The sequence below is a fragment of the Lagopus muta genome, chromosome 16 (genome assembly GCF_023343835.1).
Source record: "Lagopus muta isolate bLagMut1 chromosome 16, bLagMut1 primary, whole genome shotgun sequence".
In the NCBI taxonomy this organism is placed as follows: domain Eukaryota; kingdom Metazoa; phylum Chordata; class Aves; order Galliformes; family Phasianidae; genus Lagopus; species Lagopus muta.
Genome location: NC_064448.1, coordinates 11,814,061 through 11,826,725, shown reverse-complemented (window position 1 = coordinate 11,826,725; position 12,665 = coordinate 11,814,061). Strand labels below are relative to the sequence as shown.

At 51.9% G+C, this 12,665-nt stretch overlaps 1 protein-coding gene across 1 annotated transcript in view; it reads right to left on the bottom strand.

Moving 5' to 3' along the window:
• PPP1R16B (protein phosphatase 1 regulatory subunit 16B) overlaps positions 1-7,268 on the bottom strand; it is a 48,925-nt gene extending 41,657 nt beyond the window's left edge. The window contains exon 1 of the mRNA XM_048963485.1: positions 7,162-7,268. The gene's annotated coding sequence lies outside the window, so the exon portion shown is untranslated. The remainder of the gene's footprint in view (positions 1-7,161) is intronic.
• Positions 7,269-12,665: the final 5,397 nt, after the last annotated feature.

Sequence of the window (12,665 nt, the reverse complement as noted above, 5' to 3'; positions counted from 1 at the left end):
TCAGCATCCCCAGCTGCAGGATGGATGGCACCCCGTGCACAGGCAGTGACAGCAGCACCCCGTGGGATCAAAGCAGTGCTGGGGTGATGCAGTGCTTGCAGCTGCTCTGTGACTGGCATGGATGTGACTGATGGGAGCTGAAGGTGCCTGTTACACACCTGCCAGGAGGACTATTGATTCTGCGGGAGACGTAGGAGAAGATGCTCTTCCCCACAATCTGATTCATTCCTTTTAAAGAGCAGTAGCATTTAATTACTATTAACCAAATGCCTTCAGCTCTAATGCTGACTGACATTATTGAGCTCATCTATAACCGTTACGATGACCCTCAAGAGATCTCAACCACACAACACCGAGGAGCCCATCCATCTCCTGTTTGTTGGGGCAGGGGGGTTGCTCATCCACCTGGAGCCCGCAGGCCAGGCTCTGCCAGGAAAGAGATTTGGGGAAAAACAACCTATTCACACTACAGTGCACAAAATGTTGCTCCATACAGTTCACTCATCTGAGTTGGTGGCCTACGGCACTGCCCTTATGCCCTGAACTCCATGACCTATTTGTTCCATTACTAAGCCACGTGCCCACTGTTCCTCCATGCCAAAAATTTCAGGCCCTTGTCCACCTCTACAACCCAACACCCACAGCAGTCAGGTTTCACTGCAGTAACGTGCAGCAGCTATAGGTATCAACCCGTGCACAACAATGGCAGTGAGGATCAGTACCAGCTGATACTGCCACCACTGGGCAACCGTCCCCTTGAAGCCCACAGGAGCATTTCAGTGCATCTCTCAGAAAGCTGCCCCATAACACTTCCAGGGGACGAGGGCTCCTTGGCATGCAGACCAGCATCAGCGCTGCACGAGAAGCAGGACGCTGCTGGCCTCGGCCAAGGGAAAGCATCTCCACCAACAGCCCCACCACTGCTTCCCACCTCAGCTCATGCCCAGCTCGTTTTGTCTCATCTCAGATGCAAACCATCAGATTTAAACAACACACAGCCTTCTGCAGCGCCAGCATCACCAGCTTCAGTCCTCAATCAAACACCCGCCTTGCTTGCCACTGCCTTGCTTGCGAGGCAGATTTTATGTTTCTAAAGTACCTTATTTTTAGGCGCAGTTATCAACCCGTACGTCACCATACATGCCCTACTTTTCATGTTTTCTGCATCTACTCATAGCCACAATCAGTGATGGCACATTGGCTTGACCTGTTGCACTCACAATATGGTTGCTCTTACACAAAGTTTCATCAAATGTTTATCATTTATTAGTCTGCAAACATGACTTGGGATATTTTTCATGCACTGAGTTGACTGCCATCGCTGTACCACAACTGCCTCATCTTCAGTGGTGTTGCTGTTACTTTGCTTCTGCCACTTCTGTTGTTACAAGTATTAGGGCTCCCTGCTCATAGGTCCCTCTCCTCGTCCATCCATGAGCACAAGGCTCAATCACTGAATATTCCAAGTTGGAAGGGACCCAGAAGGATCATCGAGTCCAACTGCTGGCTCCACAGAGGACCACCCAAAACCTCAGGCTACACGTCTAAGAGTGTTGTCCAGATGCTTCCTGAACTCCAGCAAGCTCAGTGCCATGACCGTGTTCCTGGAGAGTCTTCTCACATGCTCAATACATGGCTATGCCCTTATGTGCAAACAGACTTCGTAAGGAGAGGAAGACTTCCCCAAAATATTGAGATGGAAGGGCCAGAACCTCTGCTGGGAAGAACTGCTGCTCAAGGGAGATTTTCTGCAGTTTCCCAGATATCCACCCTACCATTTCATCCCTACCTCAGCTGAATGCTTTGCTCTTTGAAGCTGTTTTATTTGGATGGCAGAAAAATCCAATAGGGAAAGCCAAATTTAGGCACAGGATTGTTCTAAAGACTGCAATCTGATCCTGCAGATGGTGGAGATGGTCCTTCTGTATCCCACAGACATCTACAGCATGGCTCCCACCAGCAGCCTCAGTGAATTGGAAAAGTCAACTAGCAAAGCCCTGTACAAGGCTTTTGTACAACTGTACAAGCCCTGTACAAATTTCAGCTTAGTAATAGATAGAGAAAACAGTGGTGGCTTCTCAGGCACTATGGGGCACACATCGTCCTTCGTGCTTCTCCTCTGACAGTTATTTGACCTCTGAACTACCCAGCCAGGACTTCACACCTGTGTGATGCTGCCAGCATCCCCTATTGCTATGTGGAACTGCTGCAAAGCAATGCCTCATCCTTGGGGTTTCCCCATACAGACCATTAGAGCTGCCATCACTACAGCACAGTGTCATACATGCCATCTGCTACAAAGGGAAGGCAGCTAGCATGGATGAGCAGAGCTGTGCACCTCCAGCCTCCCGTCCTGGCTGACCTCTCTCTCCTCTCCAGAAAGGATGGACTTTCCAGCTCAAGGGCAAAGTGATGCAGGGTGCTGAGCAGCCCCTCACCTGCAGCACGGCGCTGAGAGCTAACGAGCAAACTCTCAAGGGAGATCTCTTGGCAACACAGGGTGAGAGAAAAGGAGGGGAAAATTGCTGCCAGCTTGTTTGTGTGCACTTAGGGTGGCATTTCCAACCCTATAATTGTTGCATAATGAATTTAGCAATGGAGTTCAAGAGCTATGATTCATCCAGGCCAAAAAAACATGAGTCAGCCCCCAAAGAATCATGAGATGTTAAAATTATATACATTTAACTTGAGCTTGACAAATCCAAAGGAGCAGTGTAACAGCAGAGCGTCTCAGCGCAACTCAAAACACCATGCGAAGATCTCCACTCCTCCCAGCCAACACGAGCTGAGCACAGCAAGCAGGTCTGGCATTGCTAATAATTTACACCCAGCCCCAGCGTGCAGCTCAGGTTATCAGCTGGATATGGGCACCTGATGCTGTGTGAGCTGTGCTGCAGAGAGGGAGTGCAGATCTCTGCAGGGGGCAGCAAGAAAGAGGGCAGATTTACTAGGGAAAAGGATGCCTATGTTAGAGAGCAAGCAGCCAGGAGGCAATGAAGGGAAGACCTCAAGAACAATAAGATATTTTCCACTGGTTGCTTAAAGCATGCCCTCTATTACGTGCTTACAGAGCCTTCATATATATGGAAAGAAAAGTCTTTCTGAAATGAGAAAGGGTGCAAAGTCAAAGCAGAACAACTATTCTGGGTTACCTCCCCAGGTGACTCCTTACTCTAGAGTGACACTGCCTTTTTCTAGTTTAATTCACTTTAAAAATAGATTAGGCCAATGGTTCCGATCTGCAAGGCCATGGTAGCCAGCCCACCGCTTTTAGAGCATCCTTAATTAGAGCCTGGATATGGGGACAAGCAGGTGTGCGGGTGCAGATCTGATGACCCAAATTTGGGAACATTAACCTAGAGCAGAAAAGAAAGCAGGAGGGTCTGCCCAGACACAGGAGCTGCTGTACAACGGCTGCCCCTACAGCGGCCATACGGACATCCTTCAGCTTCTCCTCCTGCTGTACAACAGAACAGCCCATGCTGCACACTGCCAGCTCCCAGCCAAACAGCGCTGCAAGAAACCCACAATCTGTGCTTTGCATGGAGCAAAGCCACCTTATAAAGCCATTTCTGTTTCAGGTTCATTGGAGTTTACCACTTATCAAAGTTCTGTTTAGCCTCATTAATCACAGCCTATCAAGCTCTTTCAAATGCAAACAGAAAAGAGTACCCAACAAGCACACTTCGTGTTTCAGCCCTCTTCCACTGAATTACAGAAAGGCATGGAGCTGGAATGCCCACCCACCCGCCTCCTGCTTTGCAACCCCTTCCCAGGAGATTCCATCAGCTGACTATTCTGGAAAAAAAACACATTATCTCTTCCTCTCCAGCTAGCAATATTCCAAGGCAGCACCAGCATGCTGTGTGGGAGGAAGGGCAAGGAAAGGCAGGGGCACCACTGCTGGCTGCAGGATTCAGGGCAGCCTCTGTGAGCAGGGGTGGCCACAGAACCTTTGTCAAAGGCCGTGAACTTGTTACCCAGGCCTTTAGAGCAATCAACCCTGCAGCTCACCTAATCACATCAACTGATATATGTGTTTGCTTTGTATGGGTATCGAGGCTCAGCGTTCCTGGAGCTATTCGTTCTTCTAGGCGCCTACGTGGCTCTGCTAGCCACTGTATTTACACATTGCTGTGAGATTTGCAAGAAAGGAAGGGTGCAGGAAGAAATGCATCACCCCGAGAAGCAGGACATGCCCCAGCAACGAGGGCTGCCAAGGGCTCCCGATGAGCTCAGGCTGACACTATACCTGACACTGAGCAGCCAAGCAAGACCCAACACAGGAGCAGACATCAGGCTGCTCACCTTCACCCCAGCGATAAAAGCCCCAGCATCGCCTTAAAAATAATACAAAATTATATCTACAGTTATTTGTATGTACTTATTATCAGGCTTTATTTATATTTATTTTTATATTTGCTATACCAGTTGTATGTCTGCATAGATACATAGATTATACCTACATAGATAGCTATAGACATAGATACCCAAGTAGATACAGATCTCCCTCTCTATACACACACACACACACACACATAGACACACATACAGCAAACACTACGTTGGAGAGCAAGCAGCAGCAGTGTGCAAAGCAGCAAACCCCAAGCAGCAGCAGGGCAGCAAAGCAGCATGGATGTGTAGCAGCCGGCAGAAGGGCGCTGTCGAGATGAATGAGATAGGAGCACGTGGAGGGGAGATGAGGAGACCATAGATTAACAGAAGAAGACAGATTTCTAGTAAGATTGCAGTAAGCCTCTTTAAACATCCCTGAAGGAAGAGCCAGCTGGCAGGGCTGCCCACAGAGGTGCTGTAACTCAAGCAGCAGCACACAGCAAGCGGCTGACCCCGCTCGCACATCCCTGCCCACACCTGCAGCTCTTGGGGCAACGCAGCGCCCCTGAACCCTGCCATGCTCAGCACAGGGTCACATCCTCCCACTGCACAACATCACCTGGAGGAGGAGGAGGAGAGGCAGAGGAAGGCACTGGGATTGTAGCACTTCCAGCTCGTACCCTCAGCTACGGCTCACCAGAAGAGCTGATGGTGTTCCATTTTCAGTGTCATAACAAAAATCAGGGGAATTGAAAGCAGCAAGAGCAGCTGGGCCAGGAGAAGGCTTCTACATGAAGAATGCAGGGAACTGGTTTGATAGCAGGCAAGATCTGCTCCTTAGGGCAATGAGCCGGGATATGATTGCCCACTGCATCGCCTCTGAGCAGTTCCAAGGGAGACTGACAGCCTTCCCCTCCTGCAGTGGGCCACCCCAAGCACAGTGCTGACAGCACAGGATCTGCCACGTGGGAGAGGGCAATTCACTGCCCACAGAAAGGCTGACCTCTCTCCAGCCAAGGAAACGAACCCCGTGCAGATGTAGGCCCTCCATCTCCTATCTTCACTTATAACCACTGAACACATGACAGCTTCCAAACTTGAGCCACGGGCAGATAAAAGCAAAGGAGACTCACACCCAGCATCAGGTTAAGGAAGGTCACAGCTAAACTCCCCTTCGCCTCAAGAGGAGAGGAGACATTTTTAAAGATGGGGATAAGAAGGGAAGGACATCTCAGAAACCTTTCAGACAAATTCTGCTCTTTCACTCATTTACATAAGATAAAAACAGGACATCCCTCCATCCACAAAGGCTCCATTATTTGTCAGCCTCAGACTCTGCAACCAGTATTCCACTAAGCACTGATGGATGTTTTTCTTCTTACTGGATGAAATGTGCCTGGAGGCAACAGGCATTTATAAATTATTAAACCCAGAGAAAACGAAGTCCCAACAAAGTAGCTGCAGAAGCGATGCGGGGGCACAGGGAGCCGGTACCATTGGTACCAGCACACTCACACAGGGCTGCTTTCCAGCTCAGAGACCCAACAAGACAACATTGTTAGCAGTGGGCAGGCCAGGCACGCGCCCCTGATGTCAGAAAGCAGCAGCAGTATCTCAGGGTTTCATCGCATCCAGCACAGATATCTAAAGTTCAACACTTCAAACCTCGGTTCGGTTATGAAATAATCATATGCATCTTACAGGCAGAAGGAATACAGGCTTTTCAACCCCACCAGAGATCTCAGAACACAAAGCAAAACCCATAAAAATAACTGAGGAAAAGGGTTTACAGCCTCACACACAGCTTTGGTTCCAACTCTTAGCACAGAGATAAAGCAAGGGCAGCACAAATGCAAAGAAGCTCCTCACACTCAGGTCCAGCACAATGAACATGGCATCAGCCCCTTCAGACAGCTCAGTTTGGAGCGAGGGCACCGTTCTGCTCTGCCTGCAAGGAGCACCAGGGCAATGCAGGTCAAGGTGAGCGCGAGGGCAGCTCACCGAGCTGCTGCTCACCGTGCTGCTCTCAGGGAGCACAGGAGGCCCCAGCACAGACTGCTGGTTCCCAGCTTTGTGCTCCCCTCAGCAACGCTGTACCTAGAAACATCTTTGTCCTCAAGCAGAATCGCCCTGGTGCAAAAGAGATCTTTCCACAGTCACTAAGCAGAGAGCTGAGCGAGAACTCGTTCTCTTGTCAGTCAGAGTCACCCCAAGCACATCACACACGGTGCGGAGGGGCCGATGCTCACAGCTGCCGGAGCCCCGCAGGACTCACACCGACAGCCACAGCCAGCGCCCCGGTGCCGTTCCAGCAATTACGGCTGTTTACAATGCCTCCAGAACATTGCATCCACACCTGAATTATGCCAAAGGGGAGCAAAACCCAACAGCAAACCAAGGCAAGGCGTGTCTCCTCAGCCCCTCGGGTTCCGCAACACGACCCCCCGGTACGAAGGCACGCTGAACGGCGAAGCAGGTCCCCCTTAGGAGCAAACTGCCTTAAAGAGGTAACCGCGCCTTCATCATCAGCCGCGTCCAAGATAAGGTCGGACAAATTCACCGAGGAATTACCCGGAGCCCCCGGGCCGAGCGGCACCGCGCCGTTCCGGCGCCCGCTCGGCCAGCCGACTTCCCCCAACTCCGCGCCGTGATTGCGGCCACCGCTCGCGGAGCCCCGGAGCCGGTGGGACCCCTCGGCCCTGCCCCGCCCGCACCGCCCCGAACGCGCTCCGCAGGGGCAGCCCCTCTCCAGGCGGGGGTGCGAGGGGCACCCGGCACAGAGCGCTCCCAGCACCGCTCCCCCAGATCGCCCCGCTCCGCACTCACCCGCGGCGGCTCCCGAGGCCCAGCGCCGCGCTCCGAGCTCTCCGCTCTCCGCCGCTCCGGCTCCGCCCCGAGGTGGGGCCGCGCCGCGGGGGCGGGGCGGGGATGGGGGGAGCCGGGGGGAACCGGGGGGAGCGGGGCGAGCAGCGCTGCCCGCCCCTGGGCCGGATCTTCCCGGCAGGTGCGGGGCTGTACCGCTCCTCTTCGCTCCGCCCCGCAGCGTTCCGGAGAGATGCGGTGCGTGGGGCCGGTGGGCGATACATCGCAGTTGCCTTTAAGGGTCTTCGGGTTTTGCTAGGAGAACGCAGCCGTCCCTCCGTCTTCCTGAGGCTGCCGAAAGTGGCTGGAGATAAGGGGAAACCCCGGCTGCTGAAGTTTGAAGGGCCGCGAAGGATATCCGGGTTAGCAGCCGCTTCGCTCCTTTTTGGTCAGCAGAAGCAGCCGAGCGCGGCAGCGGTTCCTGTTTGTCACAGCGATGCAGGAGACAGCGGTATTTTTAAGGAGAAACTCCAGTGCAGCGTTCACGTCGAGCTTGTAAGCACTGAAACTGACTGATGCCGAGCACAAACACCCCTCCTTTCCCAGACAAAGTGAGGCGGGTCAGAGCCTTTGCTGGTGCCCTGGGAGCGCAGCAAGCAAGCACCGTGCTGCCCAGTTCAGCTGCAGGGCTGATGCCTCATGCTTGTGTCAGATCCGGCCCCGGTGCCTTCTGCAGGGCAAAATGGGTTTCGGTAGGCTTGGAGGATTAATCACCATCAACCCCATTTCCTTCTGGGAAGCAGCCTCTGCACGGCTGCAGGTGACAGGCAGGAGATGGCTCTGATCGGCGAGCTGTGGGTGTGTTACAAGGCCTAGTGCAACAAACAGCCTCGGATTGGGATTCACTCCTTTGAACTGGACAACGAGGGCTGAGTGCTTACGGGTAGTGAATTGGTGTCTCTGCAGCTGTACTGGGATCTGGAGGAGCATCCAGAGCATGGAAGTGCTTTAAGGTGGGAGTCCCATCTGATGGCATCTCACAACTCCCGTACTACAGCCCAGCAGAGCTGCATTTCACCAGTCACAGAATCATTAGGACTGGAAAGACCCTATGATCCCCAACTCCAACCCCAACCACCCCGCCATGCCCACTGCCCACGTCCCTCAGTGCCACATCTCCATGTTCTTGGACACCTCCAGGGGTGGTGACTCTCCCACCTCCCTGAGCAGCTGTGCCACTGCATCACTGCTCTTTGGGTGAACACATTTTTCCTAATATCCAACCTGAACTTCCGCTGGTGCAACTTAAAGCCATCACCTCTTGTGCGAGTCACCAGTGACACATGGAGAGGTGCCTTAATCATACAAACTCATCTGATGGATGCATTTATAAATGCAAACATCTGGAAAACAAAGCTAACGAGAAGGAATTACAACTATGTCCTCCTCCTAAGCATCCACAATGGTGCTGCAATGTTCAGGCAGGGTGAAGGTGAGTAGTGGCTCTGGGAGCACCCTGAGATCCCCAGCTGCCCCAAGGTTCAGGACTGTGGGATGCTCCAATGCCAGCAGCTGAGCCCCGGGCTTCAGGAGAGCTAGGAGGCTCAGGATCACGCTCTGAAGCCCATAATTCAGTTTGTTTATTGAAAATGTGTTGTAAGCACAGCTGCTTTCTGAGGCACGTATGGTAATGATGGGAGAGTCATATAAATAAACTGGCTCCGGGCCAGCGCAGTGAGTCAGTGCGGAGAGATGAAACACATCTGAACAGTTGACAGGACTGAAAACACAAAGATTCATTTTCTGTTCTGCAGTGGGGTCTGAGCACTGCTATCAGGAGGAGAAGGGCAGCACTGTGTCTGCAGGGCCTCGCAGTGCCCGGAGCTGAGAAGGTGGAGCAGCTGCAGGGCTGAGGGAGGATGCTGCTCTGCCCCTACTGCTCGCTGCAGATCAAAGCTCTCTGCTCATTTGCCAACGTGAAGATTTGGAGATAGAATAGAAATGCAGCTGTTTATTTTTTAATGCCATCCAAATTCCCTGGGTCATGTAATCTAATGTTTGCAATGAAAAAAAAAGAAGAAAATTGCAAAGATTTTGGTTTTGCCTTGAGCCCTTGAGTTTCTTTGCTTGGGTAAGTTCATTCTGTGCTGGAAAGGTCTGAGAAGAGGGCTTTCCTCTCATGCTTTTATGACATGCAGGCTGCTCAGGGAGCAGACCAGGCGCCAGCATCCAACTGAGTCTTTGGGAGAAAAAAAGCTCGGCAGAAAGCTGCAGCGCTGCGGCAGCGGGTGGAGGGCAGCAAGCAGAGCCTGCAGCACACACAGCAGGAGCTGCCAGCCCTGTGCTGAGGTCAGAAGTGTAGAAGTGAGGGCATGGTAAAACCCAGCCCGAGCTCCATGTGCGTGCAGAGCTGGCATGTTTGTTGTCACTGCATTGCTGTACACTCGCACAGGAACAGCTCGTCACAGCAGGGAGCAGCCCCACACCCTGGAACCCACAGTGCACCATCCAAAGGCATTGCCCTGCGTTCCCTCTCCCCTTTATTTTATGATTCCACGACTACAGGTTTAATCTCCTAGCCAAGTTTTCTTTTCACGACCTTCCAAGGTCTCTTGATGTGTTATTCCAGGTTGTGGGCGCTGTCACCACAACTTGAGGCTGATGGTGAGAGGTCCTGAAAAGGCCTCCAGAAGCCCCACGCAGTTGCTGTCTATTCTAAAGCCCACCCTGGCTGAGCACAAACCTCTGCAATGCTATGGGAAGGATCTTGGTGTCTTACACAGAGAGATGTGGAACAGCCAGGGCTTGACTGCAAAAGGAGAATTGGAGGAAGGAAATCAGTAGGAGACAGGAGGCAGGAGAGCACTGAGGAAAACCTGAAAATGACAGCAGAAATACAGACTAAGGCAGAGAGGGGCAGGTTGTCTGCCTGCATCCATCTCTCCTTGTTTCTGCTGGCACAAAGATCAGCTCTCTGTAAGTAAAACACTTTGTACCAGCCCAAGGCAACACTTCTAACATCCAGCATTTCCCCAGAGGAAGGGCTACTGCGGGCACAAAAGCCTGGAAAGGGCCAAGAGTAAACTTCTCCAAAGCAGAGAGCCAGGGCCAGGCTGACCTGTGCGTGTGCTGGAAGATTTCACGCCCTGGCAGGAATGAAATAGCAAAGGCCCACAGCCTGCAGGGTCTGAGGAGCAGAGCTGTGTGGGGCAAGCACTGACCTGAGCAGTTCTGGGGGAAGACCAGCTGGACAACACCACCATGATCTCTCTGTTTCCAGCATGGTTCAAGGACTAAAAAGCTTTTGCATTATAACAGCTTTGCATCTTTTTCCTCTCCTCCAATCCTCGGGCTGCAGTTAATGCCTATTACTTACCTTCTGCACAGCAGGGTGGGAAGATTAATTAGGAAGATTGTCTCGAGGTGCAAACTTTGCATCTGGCTGGAAATTTTGAAGGTCAGAAGGAAGCTTGTTTAACCCGGTGTCTGTGTGCCTGGGAGAAAGGCTTTAAGGGTTACATCCAACTTAAAGTCAAGACAAAGGCACGGAACGCTTCTGGTGCTGCACAGCCTCGTGGCACTAAGGTTAGAGGCTGTTAGCAGGGAATTTAAGATGACAGCTCCAAAGTAGCCTCCTGTTGCAAAGGGGCTTTGAATCGGGAGGAGCCTCTGGGCAGCCCAAGGGTCAATGTGTTTTTAGGGAAGAAAGCTCACACTAGTCAAAGCAAGGTGGTGGATTTACTGAGGGATGGTTCAGCTTTGAGATAAAACAGTTATTTTCAGCTGTGTCCACTCCCTTCTCTCACTGAAGCAAGTCGTTGTCCCCGATAACGGCCTTGAATTTCTTGGGTTTTGTCCTTGAAGAAATCATTCTGCCCACTGTTCTCCTTGTGGAACAGGGGTGCTCAGTATGATTTTGCCCATAGCTTTGCTTTGAGGCTTTCCACCCAACTGACCTCACTAAGAGCCATCCCTTCTCCTGCCAGACATCTATTGATCAGCAATTTATTAAACTATCTCTGTGTGCAGCACTTGGACCTCATAATTGTTCTCATCCGCGAGCCTTCTCCCCAGTATAAGCAAATACCGTCGATAAGCTGTGTACACAGAGTGCACGGTGTTTAGCCATAAAATCCCCAGTGGCACTCAGATATTTGACAAGGCTGGACGTTTAAGGGCGTGCCCGACATTTGTTTAATATACAATAGTTTAATGAATGCCATCTGAACTTGGCCTCAGAACCTCTGGGAAGAGAGAAAAAAAAGGCAAGCAGGTTTCCTGAAGCATAACCTAAGCACTGGCTTTTGGCAGACACGTGCTGCAGACCCTCCGATGGGGCTGCACGGGGGTCCCATCCCTCTGGAGCAGCAGAGCACGGGGAGCAGCCAGGGCTGGAGCCGGGCAGCACGCGTGGCCATCAGGAAACGGAGATCCCGGCGGGCCATGCAACTTTAATGCTGCTGCTCAGCAGAGCGCACATTTGATAGCTGAAGGCATAAAAGCCTCCCCAGGAGCAGGCGTGTCACAAGTCTTTGTCTGTCTTTTAGGGCCAGATCTGGTTTCTGCAGTTAATGAAAGTCGCCCTATTTGTTCTAGCAGGATTTGAATCAGGGCCCGAGCACAGGGAGCTGCAGCTGGGACAAAACAGGGATCGCATCTTTGGGGTTTGAATGCACGTTCCATGTTCAGGTGCTCCTTCTCCCTAAGAACGGTGGCCCAGCTGCTCAGGTACAGCAGAGGCAGCAGGAAGCCTGCATGCACGTGGATGGCTGCTGGAACACACACCTCGCTCCTGCCACCAGCTCAGCGATTGTTCTGCAGCACCTCAGCCTTCTTGTGCTTTCACTGAGCTTTTAGCAATAGCACAAAAGCAGAAAGTTACCTCCTTTCCCACTGCAGTCAGCCTGGATGTGGCTCCAGTACGGCGGGCTGAGTTACAGTACCTCTGCTTCCATACCCTGGTTAACTGGGTTTGTTAATGTCACAGAAGAAAGAAAGACCATCTTTCAATCAGATCCTAATGAGTAAGCAAAACCCCCAAACAGCTGTAACAACAAGTGCTAATGACAACATACACCGCGCTGTAGCAGTTGCAATGAGAAAAAAATTGTTTCTAATCAATATTAATGGGAAGTTTCCTGCTCTGAGAGCTTGAGTGCCTGTTAAGCATCTGTCTCCAGCTGGACCAACAAGGTGATAGCAGACACAGCTCTCCTGCAGAGCGCCCTTCTGATACATTCAGGCAGAAGGATGGATTTCACAAGGAGGAGAAATACCAGGAGGAAAGGAACGAAGAGCAAGTTCGTGGCTCTGTCACAGGTGGGTTTTGCTCCCACACACCTCATTTTGCCAAGACAAACCTATAGCTCTAGTTCTCCTTAGAAGATTTGCTGTGTGATCTGGAAGGGCTTCGTTCCAAGCGTTCACTGACACACACTGCATCCCCTCTTCCCCGCAGGGAGCAGCTCTGCTGGCAGCAGTGGGGTTTCATCGTGCAGTTAGCCAGCTGCCACAGAGGTGACTGCACA